Source organism: Etheostoma spectabile, chromosome 1 (genome assembly GCF_008692095.1).
Source record: "Etheostoma spectabile isolate EspeVRDwgs_2016 chromosome 1, UIUC_Espe_1.0, whole genome shotgun sequence".
In the NCBI taxonomy this organism is placed as follows: Eukaryota; Metazoa; Chordata; class Actinopteri; order Perciformes; family Percidae; genus Etheostoma; species Etheostoma spectabile.
Window position 1 is genome coordinate 23,970,603 of NC_045733.1, and position 10,565 is coordinate 23,981,167.

The 10,565-nt window shown below is 36.7% G+C and overlaps 2 long non-coding RNA genes across 2 annotated transcripts in view; one reads left to right on the forward strand and one right to left on the reverse strand.

The window, feature by feature from the left end:
* LOC116689761 (uncharacterized) overlaps positions 1 to 6,472 on the forward strand; it is a 7,628-nt gene extending 1,156 nt beyond the window's left edge. The window contains exons 4-7 of the long non-coding RNA XR_004332089.1: positions 1,090 to 3,333; positions 3,713 to 3,807; positions 5,411 to 5,487; positions 6,311 to 6,472. This is a non-coding gene — a long non-coding RNA (uncharacterized LOC116689761). The remainder of the gene's footprint in view (positions 1 to 1,089; positions 3,334 to 3,712; positions 3,808 to 5,410; positions 5,488 to 6,310) is intronic.
* A 446-nt stretch (positions 6,473 to 6,918) lies between these two features.
* LOC116689769 (uncharacterized) lies at positions 6,919 to 8,002 on the reverse strand. Its single transcript, XR_004332092.1, has 2 exons — positions 7,748 to 8,002; positions 6,919 to 7,613 (listed from the first exon to the last, which is right to left on the reverse strand). It is a non-coding gene; the product is annotated as an uncharacterized LOC116689769 (long non-coding RNA).
* Between the last annotated feature and the right edge of the window lie 2,563 nt (positions 8,003 to 10,565).

Here is a 10,565-nt window from a genome sequence, read left to right on the forward strand (position 1 = left end):
GGTGGCTGGCGTCTCCCTTAGAGATAGTTGGTTAATGTGGCTCGGGAAAGGAAAGTTCGGGGTCTGCTGCTGGAGCTGCTCCCCCCGCAACCCAATATCGGATAAGCGGCCAAAGATGGATGGACGGATGGATGATGAATATTAATTATGTCAGATATGGTTTTCCACAAAAAAGTTCAATTAACTAGTTATAATTTCTTGATTTAGGAAGTTAACACTTAACTTTTTCCTCATTGAAAAATCAAGAATCTAAAATTCTTTAAACCAACTAGAACATAATACTTGAGTGACATTAAGACTGTTTAAGGCCTACAATTTTTAAATTTTAGACTTTTTAAGACCAGCGGACACATGCTTTAAAGATATAATATTTATTAATTAATTAATTTTCCTACATTCATGCAAGGCTACCTCTAATGCTATTTTTTTTTATATATATATATATATATTCCGTGGTGTTGTAGTTCTTTCTTTTGCTAGTCCAAATATAAATTAGCTGTATCACTGCAGCCAATTAGCTTTCGTGTTATTGATGCATGTCTCTTTTGGTACCACACACATTAAATGGTTTTTATTCTTCAGCTATGGGGAAGTGTAAGTTTAGCGAAAGTTGGCTTGAAAAAGCTGAATTTAGGGCCTAGTTGATAAAGGTCCTACATTTCATTCATAATGTTTTTAAAAAGTCTTAAATGTGTCTTGGTGAAACCTGTAAAAACTCTGAAAAGTTTAACTGCTTCACTCTAAAGGCCATTCTCGGTGTACGTGTTCTGGAGGTTTAAGTTTCAACATCACATTTGTGGGGGTTTTTTTGTACTGGGCAGGCTTCCAGAGAAGATCTGATGTCAAAATCATGCTCACACACGTCTTGAGTTGAGCACAGAGAAACCTTCCTTTTTCAGCAGATGAATTTGAAAATCACATTTTATAGTGCTTTGCATACACATCATTCTGCACAGTAGAAATCAAACATCCAAGTTATGGAACAATGAGCGAAACAGATTTTTGACCACAGGGGTTACAAACCCAAATCTAAACTCACATAAATTATAATCTGTTGCAACATGTTTACTTTTTTCCTCCTCCTTCCAGATCTAAAGCGGAATGATTACACTCCAGATAAGGTGACGTTCCCACAAGAAGACCCTTCCAACCCAGGGGGCGGTGTCAAAGATTCCCGCCAATCAATGAGGGTGATGCTGTGATGGCTGTAAAGCAAGAGAGAGAGCGTGATTGATCACAAGGAGACACTGTTCTGATTGATTTCAGTCAAAGCCAAGGAGCAGAGAGGCTTTCCCAATCAACTAGAAGAATCACACATGTGTTTCCATGGAAACCAGTGCATGCAGACTGTCGTTTTTTTCTGTTGATCCCACCAAAATGCTGTGTCAAACACAATTCAACCATCTTAACCTTTTGTTTTTTAATACATTTCTTTTTTACAAGTTTATGAATATATATACAGTATATATAAATGAACTGGATATATCTACAGGTACAATATCATTGCAGAGGGTTTATTATTTATTATGAAGTTTGAGAAATTGCCTTGTTTAAAAAAGAAAAAGGAAAAAAAAAAAAAATCTAAGTGCATTGTACATCTGTTACAGCAGCTTCAGAGAGGACAGCCTGCTGAGATTCAGTCACTGCTACAATGCAGTTTGCCGCCAGATCATTTTTATAAATGTATAAAGAATTGTATCACAACCTTTTGTCTCTTAGTTAATGAACAGATATACATGAATTAAAAAATCTTGTAAAGTATGGGCAGATTGCAATGCAACTTTTACAGAACAATGTATGTAATTTTATTGTATTGAAAGTGTGTCCACCAAAATATTGCCGATAGTTTTTATTGTTACAAAGGTACTATTGCTATATCTTTGTCATCAACTATTGTATGAGAAAATTACAATCTAGTGTATCTTATAGATACTGTTATCTGGCATGAGCTGAACAGAACAGATTGAAATATTTTATTTAGGGGAACTGACAGACATAAGGGTATTACTGTATACATTTTGTACTGGACATCATTTTAAACAAATAAAATGTTAAAAGGCTTTAGCAACATTGCTCAAGTTTTTATGAATGACGGTTTCAATGCATGGCCAATTATTCAGATTCCAATAGAAGGGCTATAAAGCAGTGTGCTGTAAAGAAGAAACAACATTCACTCAAATCTGAGATTTTATTCTAAAGCTCTGATATTTCGTATTACATGAAACTAATCTTTAATTTCGTTAATATGAAACCCATTTCACAAACTTCATTTTGGCACAATTGTGAGGATTTTTTACATCACTATTATTTTGAGATTTTAGATACAAAACGGTTACTTCATTAATCTATCTTCAAATATTGTGTCCACATTGAGATGTTTGTTTACCAACCCATGTTTTCGTGTATGAAAACTTCGGATACTGTCATTAGGAAGATTTTAATTGAAAAAGGAGGCTGGTGGATTCGTGTACGTACAGTGTGCCTGCAGAAGGACATAATGAACAGAGAGACCTCAGATTCCTCAGTTGGGAAGCAGCTGCTGGGATTTAAATCCACACACAGCAACCTCTGTTCAGCTGCCCCGGACCAAACTGATAGACAGCTCACCTGTGAGATAGTGTGATGGTTGAGCTGGGGACACTGTTGGCTAGCTCTTGGCTTGGATCGTACATTTGTACAATCACTTTCAACTTTACAATACGTAGGGGAATCTTCACATAACACTAACTTGTTTACATGTAGGCTACATTGCGAGAGTTCATCGCAGTAATCATTCCTACTGTCCGTGAAGACATCCTTTTTGCCACGTACGGACGTTGTTTTCGGTTCGGTGTCCGTTGTCTGTTTGTTGTGTTTACGTGTAGCAGGATTACAGATAATGTACTGGCCCAATTTTCATGAAACATGGCGTTTGCCTGCGAATGTCTGCGCTCAGCCCTTCCAGTTAATTCAAGGACATTCAGATTGTCGTGTGTAAAATAAATGTGTAGCCAACTCAAAAGTTTTACTGAGTGCTTTCCATTGGAATAGCATTGGGATATATTCATATTTAACGGTAGGAATTTCAGCCAGTAGGCTAGGCTAACTTTATAACACAATATAAGAGAATGAAACTGCACTTCAAACACACAAATAATCGTAAACAATGCTGTTGGCCGGGTATGATGTAAACTGGAGACTGTTACCTCCCATTGGGTGTGGTTGACTTTATAATAGCCCATCATGACTCTGCATTTTATTCAGCTCATTATTGTCGGACTGAAAGTTTACAGCTCATCAAAAGGTTTGTCCAAAAAGCCGCAGAAACATGACTAACGTCTCCGTTGAATACTGGTAAGTGTAACCATATTGTGCTAATGAATATTACCGACTGTAATAAACGTAAACTATTCATTTTTAATTTCAAATCAGTGTGTAACGTTTAATCCATGGTACAACTGGCAGGACATCCATGTATCACAAATCAGTTAATGCGATACAGCTGTACACTTTCAGTTTAACTAACTTTAAGTTTCCGAACACTCTCAAGGACCAATATAACTACATAGCCAATTTAAATAATGTTTGCCTGAAATGTAGATATAGGCCTACTTTACTTTGCATTGCACCGGCCGCTGGTTAAAATCCTTTATGGGTGTGTCTATGCGCTGTTGTGTGTGCCAGTAATACGGTCATTAAAGTGGTTTTCCCCTGGCTTGTTGTTGACCAACAGCGCAGGATGAGGTTATTCCCGCCGCTTCCAGGAACTAGCCCGAGTCGTCCGGCAGGTTCCTGGTGTTAATGTGACGGGGAAAACAGGGAGGCAAGGTAAGCTGAGCTTTCTTTCATCACTGTTTAAAGGCTGTTTTTCATTAGAAATACAACTTCTTCTTTTTTTATTTTTTCCCGACTGTCCCTCGTTCACTTCCCCTTAGCTCTATTACCAAAGAGAAACCGTCTCTGGTATTACAACAGCCTATCGCACGGAGAGCAGTGGTAGAGGGTGAGGCAGGATGGACCGCATTATGGAGCTAGGTTTGTTTCTTTATGACATGCAAAATAAATGCAAAATAAAATAAATGATCTGAGAGAAAAAAAAAGGTTTGAGAGAAAAATGTATCACGCTGATAGCAAAAAAAGATTTTTATGAGAGAAAAATAATATTTGAGAGAAAAAGTTTTCATACCATTAGCGAGAGAGAGAGAGAGAGAGAGGGATTTTTTTTCTCAGAAATAATTTTAAAAATTTTCAATTTATATTGAAACTTTTTTTTAGTCTCAATTATTATTATTTGCTATTGGTATAAAAACCTTTTCTCTCAAGTATTTTTTTTTTTCATAAAATGCTTTTTGCTATCAGTGTGATAACTTTTTCTCTGAAACATTTTTTTTTCTCTCAGATCAATTTTTTTCTCGCATGTAATAAAGAAACAAATACTATAGCTCCATAACGCACCTGCATGCCCCAAATATACGGATCCTGCTTCATGTGTTTCATTTTCCATTCTATTTTCAAATAACTATGGCATTCTGGCCCTGTTTTTGTGGTCGTCTGCCAGTTTAGGTCATGTTATTTCCTCATCGTACGCCAACATTGTGCTGCATTTTTTGTATAAAATGTATTTATAAAAGTAATAATACTGCTTTTTGTTTTTTTACAAATCCTCATAAATACCCGCTGACTCATTTCAATGAGTCTTGGTAATTAGCTGCATGAGTTTCTGGCTTTACAAAGGGCTGTATCATGATTGATCATTACGCTACGGGCTCTAACTAAAACTTTTTCCATGTGTTTAGCCCACATATGATGTTGTGAATAAAAAATCAACAACAAAATATGAACTGACTTTAGTTACATTAGTCTACACATTTTTCAGTAACATTTCAAACTATCAATTAGTTTTTTTTTAAACTGTCTGCTAACAATCCAAAACCTAGGCTATTTATTTAATTTACCTTCTTTGGTCAGCAAACAGAATTTTCCCGGTTGTAGGCCTACATTACTGCCACCCATGGGTGTATTAAAGGACCTGCCACCGGATGCATTTTCTTGCATTTTCTTGTATTTTCTTGCAGTTATGCAATGCATTGAGTGTGATATCTACCTTTCTAAAGACTCAATGGTTGAAAAAAACCTTTTCAGTTCCAACCCTGTGTCCTTGTTCTAATTGTTGTTAATTGCCAAATATGTCCCAAAAGTTTTTACATGTCAAAATGTTCCGTTTACCTGTTTTTGTTCTCAGGTTTCATTGTTTTTAGTGTCCTAACTTTGTCTTTTAGCAGTAAAATACTGCGCCCAGTCTTGGAGATATGAGCCTACCGTTTTTGGTGGTTGTACTGTTCTTGCAGAAAATATGTGCATTCAATGAACTACATTATATGGAATCGACATAGATGCATTTTCATTTTCGCTGTCTCATACACCCCCACAGGCAGCTTTGAGGTGTCGGTGAATGATAAGCTGGTCTACTCCAAGCTCAAGACGGGATCCTTTCCTAATCCTGATGAGGTTAGTGTGTTAGTGAGATAAATACGGTATTGTATCTGCATAGTAGGTGTCATATTATGTACCGTTTGGCATAAAAAGATAACCGGTTTTTTAGTAAGTATATAATTAATATTCTATTTAAATCTAGTTTTATTTCCACAAATATGTGCACTCAACTGCGTTCTTCACAGCAGCGCGTCATACTGTCAGGTATTTTGGTTTGGGCTCCACACCCAAACACTTAAGACAAACCCTACATACGAATTTAGTTTTTGTTTCAGTATTACAAAGTTACTATTTTGCAACTGAAGTTTCTGTCAACCACAGTGGCCTGTTCAGACAGTGAAACGGGGAATACCAGGATCAAGTCTCTTTGTTCACCTTTCTGGCTAATTGATGGGACAGTGGGACACACATGAATAGATAGATTACATAAATTAAATTAAACCCATTTTATTTTATATTCCACAATAAACAAGTCTGCAGCCATGTCAGCACCTCTGTAAGGCTTTATAATGTTTACCATGTTCATCTTAGTTTACAGCGTTAGCATGCTAACATTTACTAATTAGTAAAGTCGAGCTGAGGCTCATTCAGTTGTAAACTGAAGCCTTGGACCGACAAAATGTCAGAGGATCACCAAAGTGATTACAATTCATCCTGAGGTGAATGTGTGTAGCAAATTTCATAGCACTTCATCCATTAATTGTTAAGGTATTTTAGTTTGTACCAAAGTGGTGTCTGACAGATATTGCCGTCCCCAGGGCTACACTGCATGGTTAAAAATAAGTCAACAGACAAGAAAAGTAAACCTGAAACTAAACAGTTCAAAATGTTCTTTCAGGTGGTGGAATTGGTAAAGAAGAACATGGGCCAAGGAGGAAAAGCTGGGAAGACCACGTTTTAGAAAATGGAGGCTAAAACAACAGCTGTATTCACACTGGAAGAACAATGGTCGTTTTTTTTATGGTTGCTTATCTGAATACAAAATTGAATTCAAACACAATTTTTTTTTAAACATAATTGTGGAACAAAATCTAAAATTCTTAAAGTCTCACTGTCATCCATGAGAAGATCGACCATATATCTTCCCTGTGAATACAGACAAAGATGAGAAGATGATGAGAGCAACGCTCAGGAGCCAGGCACTGATCTGCTCTTCTGTTTATGAATGTACACACTTAAAATGATGTAGTGGGTGCACGATGTCTAGAAGCTTTTCAGCTAACTGGAGCCTGAGGGACTACTTTCATCATGTCCGTCTGGCATTTAATCATAAATAAAACGTATTTAGAGCTGCATTTATTCAGGAAAAGAACATTTAAAAACTATAACTCTTTATCCAGCCACATATATATTTTTCATGATTACTTTTTCTCTGTTTAGACTCCAAAAGTGTAAGGTCCGGGAGATGATTGGGCACACATTTTTAAGAATAGTTTGGCATTTTTGGAAATAAGCTTCTTCGCTTTCTTGCCAAGAGTTGGCTAGAAAAGATCGATACCACTCTTATGTTTGCACGATGAATATGGAGCTATCGTCAGCTTAGCATAAAGACTGGAAACATAGGGGGAAACAGCTATCCTGGCTCTGTCCTGTCAACACAGTCACCAACCGGCACCTTTCAAGCTCACTAATCAACTTGTTATTTCTAGTTTGTTTAATCTGTACAAAAACCAGAGCGTAGAAATGGCAGTATACATTGACTGGGGGTTATGTGCTGGACTATTTCTTGGCTTGGACCAGTAACTTCCTGGAATCTCCACTACTGGTCCAGGCTAAGAAATAGTCCGGTACATAACCCCTCTGTAAAATGGTGAATTGTAATTCTTATACTTATGGTTTTTGTACCGATCAAACAAGACATACAGTAGCATGTTAATTAGTCTTCTTTAGGTTCTAGGCGGGTTCTGTTATCTCTGGACATAGCCAGGCTAGCTGTTCCCCTAGTTTCCAGTCTTTATGCTAAGCTAAACTAACCAGCTGCTGGTTGTAGCTGTGTATTTACCATACAGACGTAAGAGTGGTATGACATCGATCATCTCAACCAACTCTGTGCAAGAAAGAAAAAAAGCGCCTTTCCAAAAATGTTGAACTATCCTTTTAATTTTTGGGTGTTCAGACATAATGTGGTACTAACTTCCCCCCTGATTTGGAAAGATATATTGAGCTTTTAATGTTTTCAAAGCACTTTCCATCAACATTAAGGTATTCATACAACTATCAATGCCTGTATTTCAAGATTGAAATGTATAATCTTAAATACTTCATGAACACAGACTCATTCTCAGCTCTATTTAATATCCATACCTGCCATACATGCCTTACCTTTTTAAAAATATAAACAGACAATCACCTGGATGGTGTTTTGCTAGGCACTGCCATCTCTGTTACTATCCTAGCGTTATAGCAACTAAGATAAACATTAAATCAATGACAAATGCTACATATAAGATACAGCTTTATTATATTGTTATACTGCTGTCTAATTCGTGATCCATTCCAAAAAAACAGCTTTTCCTAAAATGCAATAAAATATCACTGAAAAAACATTGATGTTCACACTTCTTATTGAACAGTGCCACGTTGTTCGGTAATAGAAGGCTACGCAGGTCTGTAGTCAAATTCCTCTGTGTGTGGTGATCAGTGCTGACAGTACCGGCCGTGTGTCACAGCGACTGATACAATCGTCCAAAGATCAGCCAGACTTCCTTAACTGTTCCTCTTCACTTGCTCCAGTGTTTTCACCAGATACAATCGCTATGGGAAGGAAACACATACCGTAGCTTCCTGTTTTAACAACTTCATATAATGTTGGTTAGGTTAATGTCCTTAAAAAAACAGTTCATATTTTATAATCTCATCAAAGGTTTTAAAGCTTGAATCTGCAAAGTAACTTATAGGCATCAAATAAAAGTAGTCAAGGCAAAAGTATAATATTTGCCTCTGAAATATAGTCAAGTAGAAGAAATAATATACAATTTCCTTTCCAAATTGTACTATAGTATAGTACTTAAATATGTGTACTTATTTACTTATGTGGAGACTTGACTATGCAATAAGAAAATGTAACGGTTTTTTTCCAGTGATTATGTCTACCAGGCTACATTTTATCACATGTCAACTGTCCTGTGTGAGAACCTTGAGCAGTATTGTCTGATGTCTGAACCAGCTGTTTGTTGTTGTGTTGGTCAGCCTCAAGGTCACGAGGTCACTCATCCCACCAGCCTGTCTGTAGCCCTAAGCTTATTGGTTCCTGGTGAAAACATAAATCTTTAAAAAGCGGCTAACAAATTTCCTAAAACAGCTGGGCACTGTAATTTTCAGCAAACATTACTCAGACAGGAGCAAATGGAGTGTTCGTTGGTTATTTTTTTTTCAGCCAAAGATTTAGTGTTCTAGAATTTGTGGCAGCCGTGTATATGATAAACTACGGTACCCATGTTTATCATAATAAAGGATGTCAATGGTTGGCACAGAGAAATAAATTGTATCAGGATTTGCATACACAGACAAAATGTGCTAACAGAGTCAATTCCCTGTTGATTTAGACTTTTCCTGGGATTTGTTGACAGTAAACCCAATCCGTTTATGGAATGAAACCATTAGAAGCACATGTTGTGGCTCTAAACTTTGGCTCTGTAAGCCCTCTAGATTGAGTTTTAAAGCAGTTACAGTCTGTCCATGTAATCTCTGCAATAAACATAACACAAATAAGAGATTTGTCTGCTGTTTCCGACACTGTTAGGGTTTCCCCAGTAAAAAAAAAACTATCAACAGGAAACACACATTTCCACATCATAAGTTGCCATGGTTCTCGTTTTCACTACGCGGTGTGTTGTGACCGTAATGGAGACAATACTTTATGAGGGCGAGAGCATACTGTGGGAAATGATCCGTTTCAGTGCTGCAAATGAATGAAAATATGAACACATGGGCTCTTTGTCTGTGTAAGATAAGTCAGAGACCTCAGTTCAGTATCATGGCACACACACACATTTGTAATAGACAAGTTTGTGACTTAAATAAAATACTTCTTTCACCACTGTTGATCAGACAAATTATGTTTTGGAATATAAAATAACCTCATGTTTAACAAACTTAAAGATATGACTTAAAGACCAAAATATATTTAACAGAATAGATTAAGTCAAAATATCAATGTTCAGTACAAGTATAGAAGTATAAGCAGCACATAGTTGGCCAAATGGCCCCTTTCAGATTGTTCTATTACTGTGCAGGCAGGACATTGTAGCTGGTCCAAGTAAAACTTGTATTTATATCTTATTTGTTTGAATAATCTTCAAAGTAGCTGTCGAATATAGTAGAGTTTAGTAGAGTTAATATGCAATATTTTGAAGCTATTGTAAAAATAAGTATATGGTGCATTGCAATACACTAGTGTGACACCATTACATTTTTTTTTTAAAGTACAGTACTTGAATAAATGTACTGTTTTCAAAATTTCAAGTAAGTATTGTAGCTTAATGGCAGCGTTTATAATGTAATGGCACAGCTTATTCAGCAAAAATATTCCAAAGGTTAGGTCTCAGACAGCCTTTATGTTCAGGAGTCTCTTGACTCAGTTAGGCGTAACCTGAGCCCTGGGATGGGCAGAGGTGCACAGAGGCAGACAGCAGAACATTTCTTATTTATGACAATATGTCTGCATATGAAAGGAGGGCGGATCCTTTAGTATTCATATTCACCAACACACTCCCGACACAAGAACCACAAACTCCATGATTGCTTCTTTTTTATTATAAAAAAAGTGACAAATAAATAGACAATGTAAAAAAAAAAAAAAATCATGTTTAATAGATCTGTGTGTGTGTGGGGGGGATGCCATAACAACGGTTTGTTCTAATAGCAACATGTATGAAGTCAGATTGGTCCCTGGTTTGTTTAGATTGATATGAGAAACATTTCACAAAATACCTAGCACCACTGTGTTGTCATGAGCTCTTTATTCAGCTCTGATGACTCTTGTAAATCACAGACTTTTCACATGAATCCAGGACAGACTTGAAAACAATGAAACAACTGAATTAGCTGCGGATCAGTTAGAAAAAGGGGCCACTGCTTACAGTTTCATTTCA